Source organism: Triticum aestivum, chromosome 1A, assembly GCF_018294505.1.
Source record: "Triticum aestivum cultivar Chinese Spring chromosome 1A, IWGSC CS RefSeq v2.1, whole genome shotgun sequence".
Lineage (NCBI taxonomy): Eukaryota > Viridiplantae > Streptophyta > Magnoliopsida > Poales > Poaceae > Triticum > Triticum aestivum.
In genome coordinates this window covers 13,731,013-13,740,480 of record NC_057794.1, presented here as the reverse complement: position 1 = coordinate 13,740,480, position 9,468 = coordinate 13,731,013, and positions in this window count along the sequence as shown.

The following is a 9,468-nucleotide window of genomic DNA, read 5'->3' as shown; positions in this document are numbered from 1 at the left end:
ATCCAATCTAAAGATGGAGTTTGGCAAACAAAGGACACTATGTCCAGGCTTCTTCTCTCAACGGCAACATGAAGGAATGTCCGTCCTTGAGCAGTGCACAAGCCAGCACTACTAGGAAATTTCTCAAGTATAATGTTTATGGTATTTTTCGCACCTACAGAGGCAGCGACATCGACATGTATGGGGAACAATCCTTTGTTGTCTGCTTGATACACCAGTGCTGGGTTAGCTTCTAACAATTGTCTGAATCTATTAGAACACCTGAAAGCTGAAGCAAAGTGAAGAGGTGTACTCCCATCTGTGTCCCCATGAGTCGTAAGGCTATTATTCCAGTTCAGCAAATGTTTTGTGATCGCTGAAAATGTGATATTTTGTTTGTCAGTCCAAAGTAAGTGAAGAAACAAGATAAACAGGAGATTATCCAGAAGAAAATAGTTTCAGACATTCCCTTCTTTTTCAGCCGACCTTATGGAACATCGAGAGATTCACTTACTGCGGGGAGGGGTGTTAACCAATGTGACAAAATGACATACTGCTGGTGTATGGTCATATTTCCCCATAGGATCCCTCGCAGTAATATACTTTTAGAGAAGGGGATTACCCCGGTCTCTGCATCACATGATGCACACAGCTATATCCCTCGCATAATATGAATGTAGGAAAATGTGTTACTAGTTTACTACTCCTTAGTACATACTCCCTACCCACATATCCTCCTTCGTTTACACACCAATGCTTATTGGGTACTGGCAACAGATATGTATATACACACACATGCACGCAGTACACGTACACATACGCACAACAAGAATGTATTCCAAAATTGTAGGCAGCCAATGAAGTTTAAGCTTGAAATAAATGGTACCTAACTTTGAAATTAGGAAACTAATAACTGATCCTCGGAAAGTCGCAGCATGTAGCGCATTTTGTCCATTTGGCCCCGAATATGAGAGATTGCCGTTGCTCTTATCATGTAGTGTCTGTGCAATGTCGTATTGTGCGAGTGAAATTGCAAGGTACAATGGCGAAGTGCCTTCTTTTGGATAATTTGCCAACTCGGGATCAGCCTTCAATAGATGCTCCACAATGTCCCCATTTCCAATGCGGACAGCATCATGCAAGGCTGTCTCCTGAAGCACATTCTCCTTCCTCAGGAGCTCGTGTAACCTATTGCAACTTTGAGCAAGTTCAACGAGACAAGAGAGCATTTGAGATTTACCGGCTCTGGCGGCACAATGCAAAGGCGTGTCGCCCTTTTTATTCACCACATAGAGGAGGTCTTGGTCCCTCTTGTAGATGATGATTGCACACTTCAAGAATTTCTCGCTGTCACCGTTGCTAGCAACTGCATGTAATGCCGTGTCCCCCTCCGCTGTGATGCCCTTGAGAAGCAGAGTAGTTGTGGACAAAGCAGGCTGATCAACGACATTCTCTACATCTTCAGAAGCTTGCGGCACGGTCAGTCTTCCTTTGGTGCTGTTGCCGACGGAGTATCCAATTAGCAAGTCAAGAAATACCTGAGTAGGCTGGACCATTAGTGGTGCTTGTTTGTCCTCCTTACTGAAAAGATAATTCAGTGTCGTCCAGGAGCCAAAACACGCCGATGCCAGCAGCAGCGGATTTATGGACGCCGGCTTAGTATCACCGGCACCGATCTCTTCCAACTGCTGGGCATCCCAAAGACCAACCGCCAGAGCATTTGACGAGCTAGGGGGTGCAATTCCGGTGCTCGACGCCATCGCCAACATCGGGTCAGCCCTCTGCATTGCACTCTCTCCACTTAGGAACTACTGAAGGTATGGATGGAGCTATTGTGACGTGCTCTACTTCTATCCGGGTACACCTTGAGTATACAAACCTGCAAAAAAAAGATGTAGGCATGCGTACTCCTTAGTTAAATACTTAGGTGGTTGGTGTGCTGAAGACTAAGTCTCCTCCGTTTGTCTTATTTCTTGGTGCTGATCTGGTGGATGTCCCTTGGCTCGAGCATGTGCTTTTAGCGCACGATGATCGATAAAGTACACATAATCTATCTTCCCAATTGGTACTGCATAGAGATGTGGAAGAGCACATGCGTGAATGACTGCCGGGGATTATTATTTCCTTGCTTTTCTCAATTTTCCGGGAACTACGAGTGCGAAAAGATTCTTCATGTATGTTGTGTTCATAATCATGTGATCCACTCATCAGTGCACTAGTGCAGAACCGGGCTTTAGCGCCGGTTCGTAAGGGGCTTTAGTGCCGGTTCCACAACCGGCACTAAAGAGTGGGGACTAAAGCCCCCCCCCCCCCCCTTTAGTACCGGTTCATCACGAACATGCGCTAAAGTGCCACCACGTGGCACGAGGCAGGCCCGGGTGCGCGTAGGACATTAGTACCGGCTGGTAACACCAACCAGTACTAAATGTTTGGGTGTGTTTTGATTTTATTTTTTATTTTTATTTTTATTTTGTGTTTTCAATTTAATTTAGTGATTGTTTTACATTATAATGAGTTGTTAAATCATTAGGTGAAAGTACCGCAGATTAGTTTGACTGGATGCATGTGGATCCTAACTAAGTCATCAAGTATATGCCATATCCATATTATACTTGATCACCTAATTAAGTGATCGAGGTAATATGGATATGGTATATACTTGATCACTTAGCTAGAATCCATCCAGTTGAAACTAATCTGCGGTTTCTTTCATAGATATAATAACTCATCATCATCATCATATTAATAAAAATTCTTGCATATCATATATATCATCACCAACAACAGTTTTCATAGCTAGCTAAAATCATCATATATAGTCGTCTCATTACCACTACTTAATCATCATATAGTTATTACCGCTATCTAATCACCACCAACACTAGCTTAAAGAAGAAACATTCACTTGTACCAGAAGCAAAGATATCATCGAGTTCAACATGGTAATGATATTATAAGCGTTCATAACACCACAAAAGCAAATCACTCTTTGAGATTAAGTTCAAGACGAACAACACGGACATGAGAAGACAAGTACTAAGAGCATGAACTAGCTAATCACTCCTGCTGCTCTCTCTCAGGTAAAATAGCATAGAACATGTATAGCTTTCCTGATTCATCATATTGGAGCATGCAGATGAACCTGTCTCCTAATCATGGGTTGCGCTTCTGATTGCTGCCCCTAGTACTTCTCTGCGATCGTTCACAATTTTGCTCCAGTCTTTTACTATTAAGCATTCCTCGCTATTAGAAAACCTGAATGCACTAAAGTGCATTGTAGGATATCTTGGCCGTAAGCTAACAATATTCATGGCACCTTTAGTCTCGATCCAATCAGGCATAACATTCATCGGGAGTCCCTGTTGAAGAACATCGTATAGTAACATACTTAGCAATGAAGTTTAGCTTAAAAAAATAATGTATGCAAAAGATGCACTCAGGAGAAATAGTGGAAATCTTACCATCTTTTCTAAATATATGTGACCGTAGTTCAGTACGAATACTATTGGCCGCACGTTTTGAGTACTAACATTTCTAAGTGCAGGAATTTTTTTGTCTTGACAGCATCAAGATTCTCAAGCCATTAAACATAATGACTTATCTCCTCGCAATTTAGTTCAATCCTGGGACAGTGGACGGTCCTGTCTACCAAGCGCCGGACATGTTTGCTTGATTGGAAATAGGCTGTCAATAAAAATTACTTGTCAACTATTTTTGAATAAACAATATCGAAGACATAAATATGGTTGAGAAACTCACGTAATGATAGAACTGAAGGCGTCTGTACATCGACCCAGACATAAATATATACCTAATTAATATTTAGCTAATTAATCTAACAATTGACATGAATATTTAACAACTTTTCTATCTAATTCATCTAACATTAATTAACATTCTAACATTCTTATCTACGTAATTCATCTAACATTAATCTAAACAACAGAAAACAGAAAATAAGTAAAAAAAATATATGTGTTTGTGTTTGTGTGTGTGTGTGTGTGTGTGTTTACGAGCGTTGGGCGTCGGCCTACGGGCGGCGGCGCGAGACGGCGACGCGACGGGGACGGCGACGACGGGCGGCGGGGGCGACGACGCGATTGAGACGACGATGTAGTACGAGGGCGGCGGGGGCGACGGGGACGACGACGACGCGCGGCGGGGACGTCGACGACGGGCGGCGAGGGCGGCGCGCGATGGGCGACGGTGCGGCAGCGACGATATCGGGCGATAAAGTTGGATAGAGAAGACGGGCGGATGAAAACTGAAATTTTCGTAAGTGTCATATATATATATAGGATGGACCTTTAGTATCGGTTGGAGCCACCAACTGATACTAAAGGCCAATTTTGGTCAGGTCAAGCGGCGGGAAGCGGACCCCTTTAGTACCGGTTTGTGCCTCAAACCGGTACTAAAGGCCCCCCATTAGTACCGGTTCAAGCCACAAACCGGTACTAAAAGGGGTTGCGCTGCCACCCGTGGTGCACAATTTTAGTTCCACCTCGCCGAGCGAAGGGCAGCCGCATTGGTTTATAAATCCAGCCGCGGCTGCTCCTTCAAACTCCTCTATATAGCAGGCTTCTAAGTCTAACTATGGCGCGCTGCCCTGTGAGTCTGTCGTACCTTTCTGGGCCTGAATTTGCACACCCTAGGTCTGGCAGGCTCACTGGGCAGCGCCCCAACAAATTTTTTATAGTTTTTTCTTTTCTGCATTATTTATTTTCTTCTATTTATTTTTGAGTAATTTTTTATATAGTTTTTTCTTTTCTGCATTATTTATTTTCTTCTATTTATTTTTGAGTAATTTTTTTGTATAGTTTTTTCTTTTCTGCTTTATTTATATTCTTCTATTTATTTTTGAGTAGTTTTTTCTGCTTTATTTATTTTCTTCTATTTATTTCTGAGTAGATTTTTTTCTGCATTATTTATTTTCTTCTATTTATTTTCGAGTAATTTTTTATATAGTTTTTTTCTTTTCTGCTTTATTTTTTTATTTATTTCTGAGTAGTTTTTTTTTCTGTATTTAGTTTGTTTGTGATATTCATTTTTTATATACTTTTTTTCTTTTTTGTATTCATTTAGCTCTTTAAACAAATCGGTAAATGACCGAAAAACAACAAATAATGTCAGAACGTGTTGGAAATTGATGACATCGCTTTGAATGCTGCATACTGAACGCAAAAGAAGTCGGGATTTCAAATAAGTTTAAAAACATTGAAGTGCCCGTGTAACATATGAGTTCTCATCCGAAACCCTGATACTCCGAAAAAAATTGTCCAGTTTGTACACGAAGTGCGTCCAATTTTTGCCGTGACCCTACTCTTTTACACATGCTATGCGGGTGAAATGATGGCACCATGCCAAGTTTCAACATTTTTAGAGTTTATCTTGTAGTGATTTTTTCAATTTCACGGTCATTTAGCTCTCTAAACAAATCGGTAAATGACTGAAAAACATCAAATGATGTCAGAACGTGTTGTAAATTGATGACGTCGCTTGAAATACTGCATACGGAACACAAAAGAAGTTGGGATTTCAAATAAGTTTAAAAAACATTGGAGTGCCTGTGTAACAGATGAGTTCTCGTCCGAAACCCTGATACTCCGAAAGAGATTATCCAGTTTGTACACGAAGTGCGTCCAGTTTTTGCCGTGACCCTCTCTACTCTTTCGCACATGCTATGCGGGTGAAATGATGATTCCATGCCAAGTTTCAACATTTTCAGAGTTTAATTTGTAGTGATTTTCAATTTCACAGTTTTTTAGCTCACTAAACAAATCGGTAAATGACTGAAAAACAGCAAATGATGTCAGAACGTGTTGGAAATTGATAACGTCGCTTTGAATACTGCATACTGAATGCAAATTTTTTTTGAAGTTCAAATAAGTTTAAAAAACATTGAAGTGCCCGTGTAACTGATGAGTTCTCGTCCGAAACCCTGATACTGCTAAAGAGATTGTCCAGTTTGTACACGAAGTGCGTCCAGTTTTTGCCGTGACCCTCTCTACTTTTTCGCACATGCTATGCGGGTGAAATGATGATACCATACCAACATTTTCAGAGTTCATTTTATAGTAATTTTCAATTTCACGATCATTTAGCTCTCTAAACAAATTGCTAAATGACTAAAAAACAATAAATGATGTCAGAACGTGTTGAAAATTGATGACATCGCTTTGAATGCGGCATACTGAACACGAGAAGTCGGGATTTTAAATAAGTTATTAAAAATAAAAAAAGAGGTGCAATGCTGGTTAATTAGCTTTAAACCTTTTGGAATAGTGTAGACCGCAATACACATAGCTCCGTGCAATCTATGCTATTCCGAAAGGCTTGAAGCTAAGCAACGTACATGTGAGCATTGCGCCTCTCCTTCATCATCGCTACACTCACGGCTTATAAACCGCTCCTACTGCCTCTCTCTTGGCGAGGTAGAACTAAAAATCAGCTTACTAAGAAACCCTAGTACCGGTTCATGCCATGAACCGGTACTAAAAGTGGTTGTGGGGCCCCAGCCTAACCACAGCTCGACACAGCCTCATTAGTACCGGTTCATGGTATGAACCGATACTAAAGGTTGCCCACAAACCGGTACTAATGATCTCCGCCCGCCTAGCCGGTGCAACCTGCACTAATGGACACATTAGTGCCGGCTCAAATTCAACTCGGCATTAATGGGCTTCACATTTGACCCTTTTTCTACAAGTGGTGGGACATATTTTTTTCCTAATATTTCTGTCATCGCATGTGAGATGGGGGATCACCTAAAATTTCTTCACGCTACATATAATTGTGGTGCGTTTCAGAAGGCAGTCCCAAATCGTCAAATACGAAGGCTGGTATGATAAGCCGAAGGCATATGGCAACTCTATTAGACTGCATTTTTTTGGCCAACATTACATATGTGGCCAACTGCATCCTTCGGACCTGTGTACGAGGCGACGTCACTGCCACTGCCCGACGTAGGTACGGTCTGCGTGGTTTGACCATTCCTACGCCATGTGCGTGCACTCCGATCTCTTTCCTCAGTTCACATATATCAGTAGGCGTCGCAATGAAAAAGGTTAGTGCAAAAGAGGCTCGAACAATAAACAAATCACTGATTAGTTCGTCCTTGATTAGCATATGTAGAGGAGAATAGAGAAAGGCCATGCGCACGCGTTCAGATGCTATTCCCATTGATCTCATACAGATCGGTTTGCTTTTCTACTCTGCATCAACCCCGGTGACCCATTGGAATGGTTGTGTGCGTCACTTGCTATAAAGGCTGGAGTTTTACCCTCCTTTTCACAAATAAAAAAACACGACAATTCAAACTGCAATCTTCGAAAGACATGGTAAACATTGTTTACTTTATTACAAGCACAAGTGCTCTAAACAAATAAAGTTAGCGACTTACAAGCCAAGAAAACACACATAAGTTTCCAGTAACACTGCTATTCCGAGCAAACATATGCTTACAAACTATTACAAGTTTTAGAGTGGTTGGGCTTTTTTAGAACCGTTCGTTGATGTCGATCTAACGGCAGACAAATACGAAATACTGGGTAGTACTCCGATGAAAGTACGCGAAAGTACTAAAACAAGTGGGACCGGTACTCGTGACAAGGTGGGGACGCGTTTTAATCTAGGGGCAGTTTAGTCCTAGGAAAATTTGCACGCGCCGCCCCTCTCGTCGAATGCATAACCGCCGCCATGGTGCTACACATTCCACAATTACTCATCGGCAGCCACCTCCTCCCTCTCCTCCATGTCCACCGCAGTCATCTCCTCCTTCTTGCCGCTGCAACTTCGCTCCACTCAGGCAACCCTCCCCACCCCCACCCCCTCTTCGACGATAGATCGAGCTGATGGCCGGCGGCGAGAACACCGACTTCGTGTCGATCGCCGGCGGCGACCAGGTCAAGTTGGCCAGGTTGAGGGAGATCCATTCTTGGTTTGACAACACAAGGCAGATGAGCTGTACGGCAATGGCCACTCTCAAGAATTTGACGAAGAAGGAGAGGGCAAAGCTTTTCCCCCAGCCCGCGCAACCGATTCAGAAGATCGAGATCCTCCTCTGGGCGATGGAGCATGCCAATTCGTCCAGCGAGTGGACCAGGCGGAGGTGGTGGGCGTTCAGATCCAGGGTAGAGCATCCACTGGATCAGGAACCCACCGTGCACGAGGTGCCGTTGCAGATTGTGCAGCCTCCAACCGAGTCACCGGAGACTTCGAAGCGCAAGATGAGGAGGACAATGGTCGCGACCTCGCTTCCCCGCCGTTCTCCACGCTTCCCTCGCCGCTCTCCTCGTCTGAACGGCGGCGGTAGCTATGTTTAGAGTAAGCTTCCCCACTCCTCATCTTTCTACTACTCGTGCTTACATCATGGTGATACTGATCATAATAGTTCAGAGAGGGAATGCTAGATGGCATTTTAATCTCAATGAATTGCATGAACATTTGAGTACATGGATTTGGAGGATGGATTATGATGTATGTGAACCCTAGGCATCATATGAACCCTAGGAAAGATTAGTAATGTTGTAGTGGTAGACACTGAAATATTTCGGTACACACCGGTAGGCACTGAAATATTTCGGAACTGCCCTAGGCAAAATTTGTAATGTTGTAGTGGTGGACACTGAAATATTTTGGTACACACCGGTAGGCATTGAAATATTTCGGTACTGCCCTAGGCAAAATTTGTAATGTTGTAATGGTAGACACTGAAATATTTCAGTACACACCGGTAGGCATTGAAATATTTCGTTACTACAATTTCAGTACACACCGATGCACACTGAATTATTTCACTACTGCAGTTTCAGTACACATCGGTACACACTGAAATATTTCAGTACTGCAAATTCTATACAAAGTTGGCATTTTGTCATTTATGTGTGAATTAATCCATGCATCATATGGCCTAACTTTGTACATGAGTTTGGGTCAATTTCATGTCTATTTATTGTTAAAATTATTGTCATGCCATGAAACACAAGACAAGTCACTGACCCAAGCTTGCAAAGATGCCATATCAATGTTGCTGATATGACATATGCATGTTTTCACCTAGTCTTGTGTCTGAATTAAAACTGAGCATTTTTTCTTGATGATATCCATGGATCTAGAACTCCTATGAATTTGCTCATGTTGGATGTTTTGTTCTCCATCATTTGTACTAGCATTCCGTGCGATTAGATGCCATGACAAATTCCCCTGGCATATTTATTTTCTTGCCTCCAACATCACATGTGTGTTTTGCAGGAAAAAACCTGGAGTTCACCAGGCTGGCTGAAGTTGTGAGGCTGGGAGGCTGATGGTGCTGCTACTGACTGATCCTTCTTCTTTCAGTTTTTGTTCGTCATTTCTCAAGCCATTGGACCAGGGCTACTTCCCTATATGCTGTTAATGTATTAAGTAGTTCCTTCGAATTTGTAGTATTAGTTAGTTTGAATGTGGAAGTACCTTAATTTTTAGGAACGAAATGTTGCTATGTATGACCAA